The following is a 10,411-nucleotide window of genomic DNA, read 5'->3' as shown; positions in this document are numbered from 1 at the left end:
GAAAATGGTAGACACTTGTGGTACCCTTCTTGATCCCTTTCCCAACCCTTCCCCTATGGAGAGGTAGTCTGAGATTAGGTTCTAGAGGGAGCAGAGTAATCCCTATATGCATATCAGAGTGCTTGCTGTTGGTGCCAATCTAATTGGTAGCATCCTGAAAGACTGAACCAGGAAACTCATCTCTGTATTGCCTTCTAAAGCTTGTCAACAGGCAAAGCAGCTTTCAAACATGCTGCCTTTCATAGAATAAAGAATGACTCAGAAGTTAAGCCAAGAAACTAGAAGGCAGAGCCAAGAGTCATGGAGAATTACTCTCAGGCCTTGAATTCCAATCAGGGATCTGCTAACATGTGCCCTGATATATTTCAGAATTGCTATGGGCCAGTGAGTCCAGCATACCTCCTGTTTTACCCATTTTTGAAAAGGAGTGTTTACACCAGTACCATATGCTTGTCCCACCATTCCATACTGGTGTGTTGTACAGATAACTTGTTTCTTTAATTGTCAGGACTTCAGATAGGAGTTGTATTTGAGGGGCCACATGTAAGGGGTCTTTTTTTACAACTGGATTTGATTTAGATGTCAAAAGTCTTGAACTTGAGTCTGAGTTGGTTTTGTAATGAATGAGATTTGGTGTTTTTTGTTTGTCTGGTTTTGTTTGTTTTGTTTTGTTTTTTTTTTGAAGGGGGTGCATGCATTTTTCATCTAGGAGGAAGATAAATCATTTTTTGGCATGAGGGTAGTCTCTGGTCTTTTTCTTATATGCCAATATGCTTTGATATTTCTCCTTTCAAAAGCTGGTGCCTAGTGCTTGCTTTAGCAGCGTATGTACTAAAATTGGAATGATACAGAGAAGACTAATATGGCTCCTGTGCAAGGATGACCCACAAATTCATGAAGTGTCCCATATTTATTATGCTGGAGTTCTCTGTATAGGTTATGTATTATTTTTGGAAATGTACTGCATGTTTAAACTATTTCAAAATAAAAAGCTACAGAACAATGGGTGTTCCTAAATCCCCTCTCTAGACAAACTTAATGACACTTAACAAATAAAATATATCAGAAATGATGATATATGCTAGGTCATAAAAGGCATTATTATTCCTCCTTGGTCTTGTTCTCAGGTCACTTGCTCTGGGAGAAGAAACTCACCAACAGTGAAAATGAGTCATCTTGGTAGCAGATCCTTCTGCCCTAATCAAGACTTCAATTACTGTAGCCTTGGCCAACATTTTGATTGTCACCTTCCAAGAATCTCTGAGCCAGAACTAGTCAGATAAACCACACCTAATATCTCAACCTGCATTAGTAACTATTTATTGATACATAAACATACCCCCAAAATTAATGTCTTAAGGCATTAAACATTTATTTGTTCAGTTTATGTGTATCAGGAATGCCTAAGTAGATTAGCTGGGTATTTCTGGCTCAAGATTTCTCAAGATGTTGGTTGGTTCTGATTCTGGAGGTTCTGCTTTCAAATGGCTCACTCATGTTAAGGAGGTCTCAGTTCTTCACTATCTATTGGCAGGAAACCTCAATTTCTCTCATTTAGTCATCTTCGCAAGCTGCCTGAGCTTCTTAACAGCATGGCAGCTGGCTTCTTTCAGAGTAAGTAATCCAAGAAGGCAATGGGAAACCACAATGTCTTTTATGACTTTGCCTTGGAGGTCACACACTGTTTTCTCACAATATCCTATTGGTCAGACAGATCAGTCCTAGTTAGTGTAGGATTGGACTATACTATCATGAATGTCAGGAAATGGGGATCTCACAGGACCATCTTCAAGGCTGACTGCCAGAGTGAGATAAATGATTGTAGTTGATTTAATCCATTAACTTTTGGAGTCATTTATTATGCAACATAGATAACTAGTACACAAATGAACCAATATGGAACACCAGCTATTCCTAATAATACTAAATGATGAATATTAGTACTTCCTGCTTTCCCTTTCCATGACATACCAAGATTTGTCATGGGTCAGAAGAGTATAAGTTTGCCTGTTTCAATAAAGCACTCTAATAGGAGTGGTGTCCTACCAACCCTAGAATCTACAGGATTGGCTTGACATTCTAGCAGCAAGTGCTAAAGCATTAAACTTGGCAATTCATTAGCCAGTTTTATTTATCTCTTTTCTCATCTTATTTAAATCAGGTTTTATTGTTACATCTAAGTCCCAATCTTGGATTATAAATCTTTGTATTTGTATTAGTCAGCCAAAGGGGTGCTGATGCAAAATACCAGAAATCTGCTGGCATTTATAAGGGGTATTTACGTGGGGTAGAAGCTTATAATCACAAGACCATAAAACATAAGGTACTTCCCTCACCAAAGAAGTATTGGAGCAAGATGGCTTCTAGTCTCTGAGAGGGTTGAGCCTTCCTCCTTCCTCTTAAGGCTCTGTGGTCCCAGCTCCATCCATTCCCAGCTGTAAGCTGGTATAAGGCTTGTCTCTCTCCCTGGGGCTTGTTTCTTTCCAGGCTCAACCGCTCTGCTTTCTTCACAAGGTCAGCTTAGACTATCAGGTTCATTCTTTTCCTGGGGCCTCTGCCCTTTCTAATGGAGCCTTCTCTTTTTCCTCACTTATCTTCTTCTCTTTGTGTTTACTTTCTGGGGCTCTAGATCAAAACTCAAAATTCTCTCCTCAGCCATGTCATTTTCTCTGTGAGTTCCTGACCCCTTTGGTCCTATTGACGTGGCCAAATCAAAGTAAAAGTGAGACCTCTGAACTTAGTACAATCAAAGGAGAACATGCCTAGAGGAACAGAACAGTTTACAAACATAATCCAATATGTATTTTTGGAATTCATAAACAATACCAAACTGCCACAGTATTCCTTCTGGTAAACAAATGTCATATACCTTTAGAACAAGAATTTAACACCATACTTTTTCAAATATCAAATAGATACTGGTTTTATTTCTCATGCAGGCTTTTTTCAGAACACTGTAATTTAAATCAGTCTCCCTAGATAAAGCATAGAAAAAGAGTAGATCAGGGAAGTACAGCATGTTGTTTCCAACAAGGTGTAAAATTCATCTGAAATGACAGAAATCCTGGGTAATCATGAATCTCTGAGGATTCATGTGTCACAGCAAACTAGCTGCTTGGTATATGCATTTGAGCTATAGCTTAATATCAACACTTACACTCCCTTTTGAACAGAAAATGAGGGAATTAAAAGTTACTAAATCCCTTGTTTTGAATTGCTTCTAGTCCCTTTGGGTTTGACATAGCCCAGTTTTGAGGCTCTTATTTTGAGAAGGCCTATCTTGCAAATTTGAAAGTTCATAGATTCTATTTTGAAATGGGCTTCAGTCCAGAAATAAGTTTTACTTTATTATTTTCCACTCCCTCTGGGGATGTCTTGACAAAAATGGCAAAACCCAAAGACTTCCTGAAGGCTAATCTCTTTTTTGGGTCATATGATTCTTTTCAGATTTCATCTGGAGAAGGTTTTCTGATAACAATAGGTTTGGTTGTCAGTGAACTGGAGAAAATCCTGTTGCTTTAGAGTTAACAATGAGTGGAATTTCAGTGCAGTATGGTTATTTGCTTAATATAATAGAAGTTCTTACAAACAGGACTTGCAAGTGTCAAACAGACTATGTGGGAAATTCTATATTACTGTCACTGGGTCAACAAATAGTTCTGAATGCAGAAATGCTGACAAGACTGTAGCAAACCATTTGAGTCAACTTCAATTCATATCCAGAGATTAAAGTGGATTAAAAGATCCCTATCAAGAAATGGTTAAATATAGGAAACAGCCGAGATCTGAAAACTAAGGCAGGGAAAAAAAAAACAAGAGGAGTTAGTGAAATGAAACATTAGACACACAAAGCAATATGCAATTAATAATACTTGTTGCAGAAGCAGGTTTTCTCTAACATAGAAACCACAAAAGAACAAGTGATCAAAGAAGAAACTGAAGTCTTCAAAGCGATTACTCACATGCATCATGAAGTGTAAAACAAACAGTGATTAGATTACAGAGAGATGCTCTATCTTCCAATATTTGTCAGCTCTTGGCTCTGTTGGGCAAACAGTTTCCAAATGGATATGAATTCACTTGAACCTAGTGAGTCTGAGTTTATTGGCCATGTGTAGGTTTCAGATATGACTTGAATAAGTCACTCCTTTAAACCATGCAGGTTTGAGGCCCAGCAACACTTAGGAGGTTATGTGTCAAGAGCTAGACCTGGACTAGGAGCCAGGAAGCAGGGGATCTAGGCTGCCTGAGATTTTGGGACAGGTCAATTTAGTACTATGAACCCCAATTTCCTTAGCTGATTAAATATAAATTACCTTTCTGCTTCACAAGATTGTTGAGAAGGTATCAAATGTAATAGTATATTATATATATCTCCAATTAAATATATATCCAATATATATGAAAGAGCTTTAGAAGCCATAAAGAGCAGGGTCCAGCACAATGTTGTTGATCAAAACCAGAAATAAACATAATAAATTCTAACATTCAAGGTAAGGACTAATATTGTCCTCATTATTCAAATGATGTCACCGATGTCACATTGCCAAATAATGAAACTTGCAATAGGACAAGCAGGTGCAAAGAAGGGTTTCCTGAATCTAATTTAGGTTTGGGGACTCCAAACCACAGGCATTTAATCACCTTTCCAAAACTTCAGGATATGGTGGGAGGAGAAAGACAGCAAAGGTAGACACAATAATGTGAAGTATAATGATCTCTCGAATTCCTGAACACATATATATGATTTTCATTAGAATGTATTTCCTTGGAGACACTTGGTAATGACCAAGGCAAAAAATGGTATACTGTACATACCAAGCGTTCTAGTCATTTAAAAATAATGATCAGTATACATCCTGTGTGTTCAAGTTCTGTCTTCAGTAAAACTTGTTTTAAGTTACCATGGAAATGAAGCTAAAGTTTTAGGTGCAATCACTTTGGGGTCAATTCATTCTTTTCTGTTTCATAACTGGAAATCTCAACAATAGATACGACTGATCATAAAAGGAATGAGGAGAAACTTGGAATAGTGAAATCCTTCACTACAACTCTAAAACAGGGCTTCTCAATTTTTTCACTATTGTCATTCTGGGCCACATAGTTCTTTGTTGTTGGGGCTGATCTGTGCCGTGTAGGGTGTTTAATAACAACCCTGAGTCCCTCCCACTAGATGCCAGTAGCAAACCCCCTCCCCAGGTTGTGATAACCAAAAAAATGTCTTCAGACATTTCCAAATGTTCCCTGGGGTATAAAATTGCTACCATTTGAACCATTGCTAGAGAATCATTATTTTTATGCTCTAAAACCAGAGTACTGTTAATGTAGAGCATACATGGATAGCAGTTGGCAGAGACCATATCTTGTATGCAAATTCTATATTAGTAAAAGGTCAATAGCACATTAAACTATTTTAAAAACAATTTTCAAATTTGTATATGCTTGAAATACTGATGAGTGTTTTTCAAATTGGTAAGAGTATTACCTTCTTTTTAATAGACTATTTTATATTTTAACCAAATGGGGCCACCCATTTATTGTGTTATACGTTTTCTAGTTCTACTTGTTTTATTCCAAATAAGATTCTGAAGAGTGTAGCAAAAAATAAAGTAATGCTACATAAAATCAAATAGCTGAACATTCGCCTTCAATTTTATTTATCTGAGATTTGTTCTCTCTCACCATGCTAGCAAGATGCCTTTAAAAAAGAAACAAAGAAAAATGCATTTTCACGCTTCACATACCTGAAACAGCAGGAATATATGGTATGTACATGTGTGTATGTAAGTATGTATGTGTATATATTGCTTTGGATCATATTCCCAAGAAGTTGATTCCTGATACCCTTGATCAGGCAAGCATGGGATTTAATTTTGGCTATTCCATCTGAAACCATGTGGAATGAAGTATTCTGCACATGGAAAGCATATAATACATCTTTTAAACATTAGGGAATATGGAAACATCTTCTAAATACATTGAATGTCCTGGTAACTTTTGGAGATTGTCCTAATATCTGTCAACCACCATTGTAATGGGACATGCCTGCAGTGCACAAGATACTAGAGGGAAAACAATGAGGAGAAAGTCATGGTCTCTGACCTCAAAGGGCTTACTCTCTAATTTAGTAGATTCAGCTAACAGAAATGATGACCAGGTAATCACTAAGCCCATGTGGTGTGGTATGTGGCAGAAATGCAATAAGGTCTGAGGGAAGACAAGCTCACCGAGGTTTTTTTTTTTCTCTCCCCTTCCACCCCACCCCAGTTGTCTGCTCTCTGTGTCCATTCGCTGTGCGTTCTTCTGTGACTGCTTCTATCCTTATCAGCGGCACCAGGAATCTGTGTTTCCTTTTGTTGCGTCATCTTGTTATGCCAGCTTTCCGTGTGTGTGGTGCCATTCCTGGGCAGGCTGCACTTTCTTTCACACTGGGTGGCTCTCCTTATGGGGCGCACTCCTTGCGTGTGGGGCTCCCCTATGTGGGGGACAACCCTGTGTGGCAGGGCACTCCTTGCACGCATCAGCACTGCACATGGGCCAGCTCCACACGGGTCAAGGAGGTCCGGGGTTTGAACCATGGACCTCCCATGTGGTAGGCAGACGCCCTATCCATTGGGCCAAGTCTGCTTCCCCACCGAGGGTTTTAAAACCTAGGAGAGCTTTGTGGTGACAGGAAGAAAGATGTAAAGAACAGAAGCACAGAACACAGATGAATACTGCAATTGTGATAGACAGAAGACTGACCAGACAATAATGGAGACCAGAAAATACAGAAGGAAGAACTATAAATATGAGGCAGCAGAGCCTAGCACAGAACTGGTAGGTTTGGGAGTCAGGAACCACTGGATTCACATCCTTTTTCACACCTTCCCCACTCTGGGCAGACTACACGAAATGGTTAAGATCAGGATTTTACATCTATAAAAATGCACACTTTACAGGCTTCTTGGTTGATTTGGCACATAGTGGTCACTCACATTGGAAGTTACTAAAAGTGGCAAGGACATTAGGGATAGCTCACCCTGTAGGATCCCCTCACTTTGCAAGTGAGGAAAATAAAGTTGGGAAAAACAATTGCCATGAAATTCAGGGACAATCTTTTCAAAAGCCTTCTTTACACAGATTGTTTAAAACGTCCAGGAATGTGATTATCTTTAGCAATGCTAAGCTGACTTTGCATCTGAAAGAACATTGCTGAAAACTCCAGTTTGCTATCTCTCTCTGAGAGATTCAACTTTGGTTAAGAGAATTGGTAGAATATGTCACGAATTTTCACTTTATAAAATAATACTCTCTGAAAATGTTTGAGATCTTTAGAAAATGGAATTTAATGCTTACATGTTTATCCTTTTGACAACTAGCAGAAAAGACTCGTTCAGTAATGAAATTTGCAATTAGAATTCATGGCCATATTCTAACATGCAGAAATTGAAAATAAAATCCCCCTTCTATAAACAAAAAGGTAAACTAAAATCTTTTACTGCCTGGTTCTCTATTGAAGAGAGCTCAGCCCGAAAGCAGGACTTTTTTGAGATATATATGTGTTTATTTTTAAAGTTTATTCTCCAAAGGACTTAAAGAAAACCTGGTCAAAATTTTAAATCGTGATACCTATAGAGCAAACATCACAATATATTAGGCCAAATTAGATTTAATTGCATTATTCTATTCTCTCGTCAATAAAATGCATTCCAAAAACTATCTTGTGCTATCTAGTAAAACTAGTGCTATCAAGAAAAAAACAAGATCAAACATTTTTAATATTGTAGTCATGAAAGAGTTTTCAAATAGGAGTCTCCAAATACCCTTGAAAAGACATTAAAAAAAAACCCCAAACACCTACATTGCTTATATTTAAAAGAAAGTTTATTTTTGATGAGCAAACTTCTCTTAATTATTATGAAGTTCCATCAAGAAAGCAGAAATGCTATTTAACTTTACAAGTGTAAAATCTAAGCTCATTTCTTTCTCCTTTTCCCCATTTAAAAAAAACCACACACACGTTTTCTTAACCAGCTTATTTTTTGGCACACAAAGAACACTGTCTGTTTCTCCTCTTTTCGTTCTGTTCGTTAGTTGACAGGACCTTCAGGTAAAAAAAAATGTTTTTAATAAAATATACTCCCTCCCACAGTATGGAGTAGAAGGTAGCTAAGCAAGAATAAAGATGTTAGTGCTGGTTCCTCTGAGACATATACAATGTTCACTTTCATCTAGTTGATCATCCCTGAATTGCTGATTGCTGCTCTTTTCTCCTCCAGGCACAAAAGGGAAACTTAATATATTTATATATGTACAGACGCAGAATATACAGCCTGTATTAGGCATACTCATTTGCCTTCTTTTTTACCTCTCTGTTTCTGCCTTTCTTCTCACTGTGAGCTGAAAAATGGAAGCAATTTGCTGGAGCCATTCCTGAAGTTCTACTCGGCATCCTGAGTTTTATAATTGCTGTGATATTTCACCCGTGCCAGCTGAGATGAGTGAAAACTGTTAGTGGGCTCTAGTGGAGGTGCCAATATGCTGATATGTCATGTGCAGCAACCTATAAATACTTGTGTTCCATTTTTCCTGGGACACAGGGGAACTGCTATGGTGGCCGTACAGAAATTTGTGTATTTGGTCATATGAGCCCCTATTTCCTCTGAGACCAGAGACATTAATTGGCATTGTTTAAATTGCTCTTGAGACAAAGATGAAGGTAATAAACCTTCATCCTCTCTACCTCTTTGTATAGAAATCCACTATTGTGCGTAGAAAAACTACTTGGAACCAGTTTTAAAAATTAAGCATCCAAATCAACCACCAATTTTAGGATAACAAATTTGATCTGTCTTTTTAAAAAGTGATGTAGTTGAAAGTCCTATTTTTCTTTCAGCAATATCTGTATTGCTGGTTATATCTGAATTTCAGAGTCTGTTTCTCATTCTTGCCAGACCCATGGCCACTCATTTTTCCTTCCTTATTGCCCTGTCCCCATTCCTGATTTATTTTCTTTAGATTTCCAGAGGGATGCTTCTCTTCATGTTTAATTAATATGTTGACAACTTCCCCCACTTGCATTTTAATTCATAGACCAATCCTGGCCCATTGTTACTTTATTATATGTAAATATATTTCATCAAAAAGATTGAATTACCTTTCCATCATTTATTGTGTGATTCTCAGGAAAGGTGGAATCAAAGGCTACTGAGAAATGTGATAAGTATTTATTAGTTTCCAACCAAAAATCATTCTCCAAATCTCCTTTTGTAGCTCCTGGCATCTTGCTACATGTCATGTTTCTACTACTCAGGCGAGTTCTAGATGCTTTTATCCACTAATTTATATTATATTTTCTTTGGAACTGACAATTTTGATAATTAGGTAATTATAACTGACAGTAATTATACAAATATCAAACCCTATGTTCACCTGGACTTGTAAGTCGTTTTCACTAGCTTGATATTTGATGTTTTCATTCATTCGTTCATTCATTCATTCAGTCATTGATAGGCAGTTTGGTAGGCACAGAAGATAAAGCAGAGATGAATAAGATATAGTTTCTGCTTTGAAGGAACTCAGAATCTGAGAGGAAAGCAGCCACATAAACAGACAAATATAATCCCTGCACTGTACTCTTGTTGGTTAACAAGCTACTCAGTTAACCTAACACGAGGGAATAATTAAGTCCGTCCCACCCTATGAGTAGTCTCACAGGATCTTCCTTTCACGGTTTCTGATCTGTAGACTGAATTCTCCAGGAACAAGTGTCAGTGGAAGTCAGAACTGAACTGACCATGTCAAAATGTTATTATTTATTTGTTTCTAAATGTATGGGGCCTTCACATGGACATTTAGCTGTGGTCATCAGTTTAACAAACAAAAAAGGCAAAACGAACAATCTGCCTTTGGATGTGTCCTATAGGAAAAAAACCCCTATGCATTATTACATTTAAACTCTGCTCAGAAATGCAATAAATTTATAATAATACGAATAGCTTTAGGAGACACTTTCTGTATATATTTGATCTTTATGGAAATTAAAATGTCAGTTTTTTGACATTTTATATTCTGATTGTGATAAAAATGTATTATCTGAAAGAAAACATTTTTGGTGCTTCTTTTATCATTTATATACTATTATGGGTGGCATAGCATATACCAAAATAGGATATTTACAATATGTGGCATATATAATCTCATTTACAAAGGTTATTTGTCAAATTGCTTTAAACTAGCTTTTATTCTTATTAGGGTTGATTTTTAAAAGCATTTTATTTTGAAATAATTTCAAACTTACAGGGCAGTTGCAAAAAATATATATATACAACCCATACAGAAAACTCCAACATACTCCCCATCCAGATATTCATATCCCCCAACTTTAAATATTTTGTCATATATGCCATATCATTTTGCCTATCCTATC

At 37.2% G+C, this 10,411-nt stretch overlaps 1 non-coding gene across 1 annotated transcript; it reads left to right on the top strand.

Annotated features, from left to right (window-relative positions):
* Positions 1–811: 811 nt before the first annotated feature.
* LOC111767280 (U6 spliceosomal RNA) lies at positions 812–914 on the top strand. Its single transcript, XR_002799137.1, has one exon. It is a non-coding gene; the product is annotated as a U6 spliceosomal RNA (small nuclear RNA).
* Positions 915–10,411: the final 9,497 nt, after the last annotated feature.

This window comes from Dasypus novemcinctus, chromosome 15 (genome assembly GCF_030445035.2).
Source record: "Dasypus novemcinctus isolate mDasNov1 chromosome 15, mDasNov1.1.hap2, whole genome shotgun sequence".
Taxonomy (NCBI): Eukaryota; Metazoa; Chordata; class Mammalia; order Cingulata; family Dasypodidae; genus Dasypus; species Dasypus novemcinctus.
Note: the sequence above shows the minus strand (reverse complement) of the source record. Positions and strands in the feature narration are given on the sequence as shown.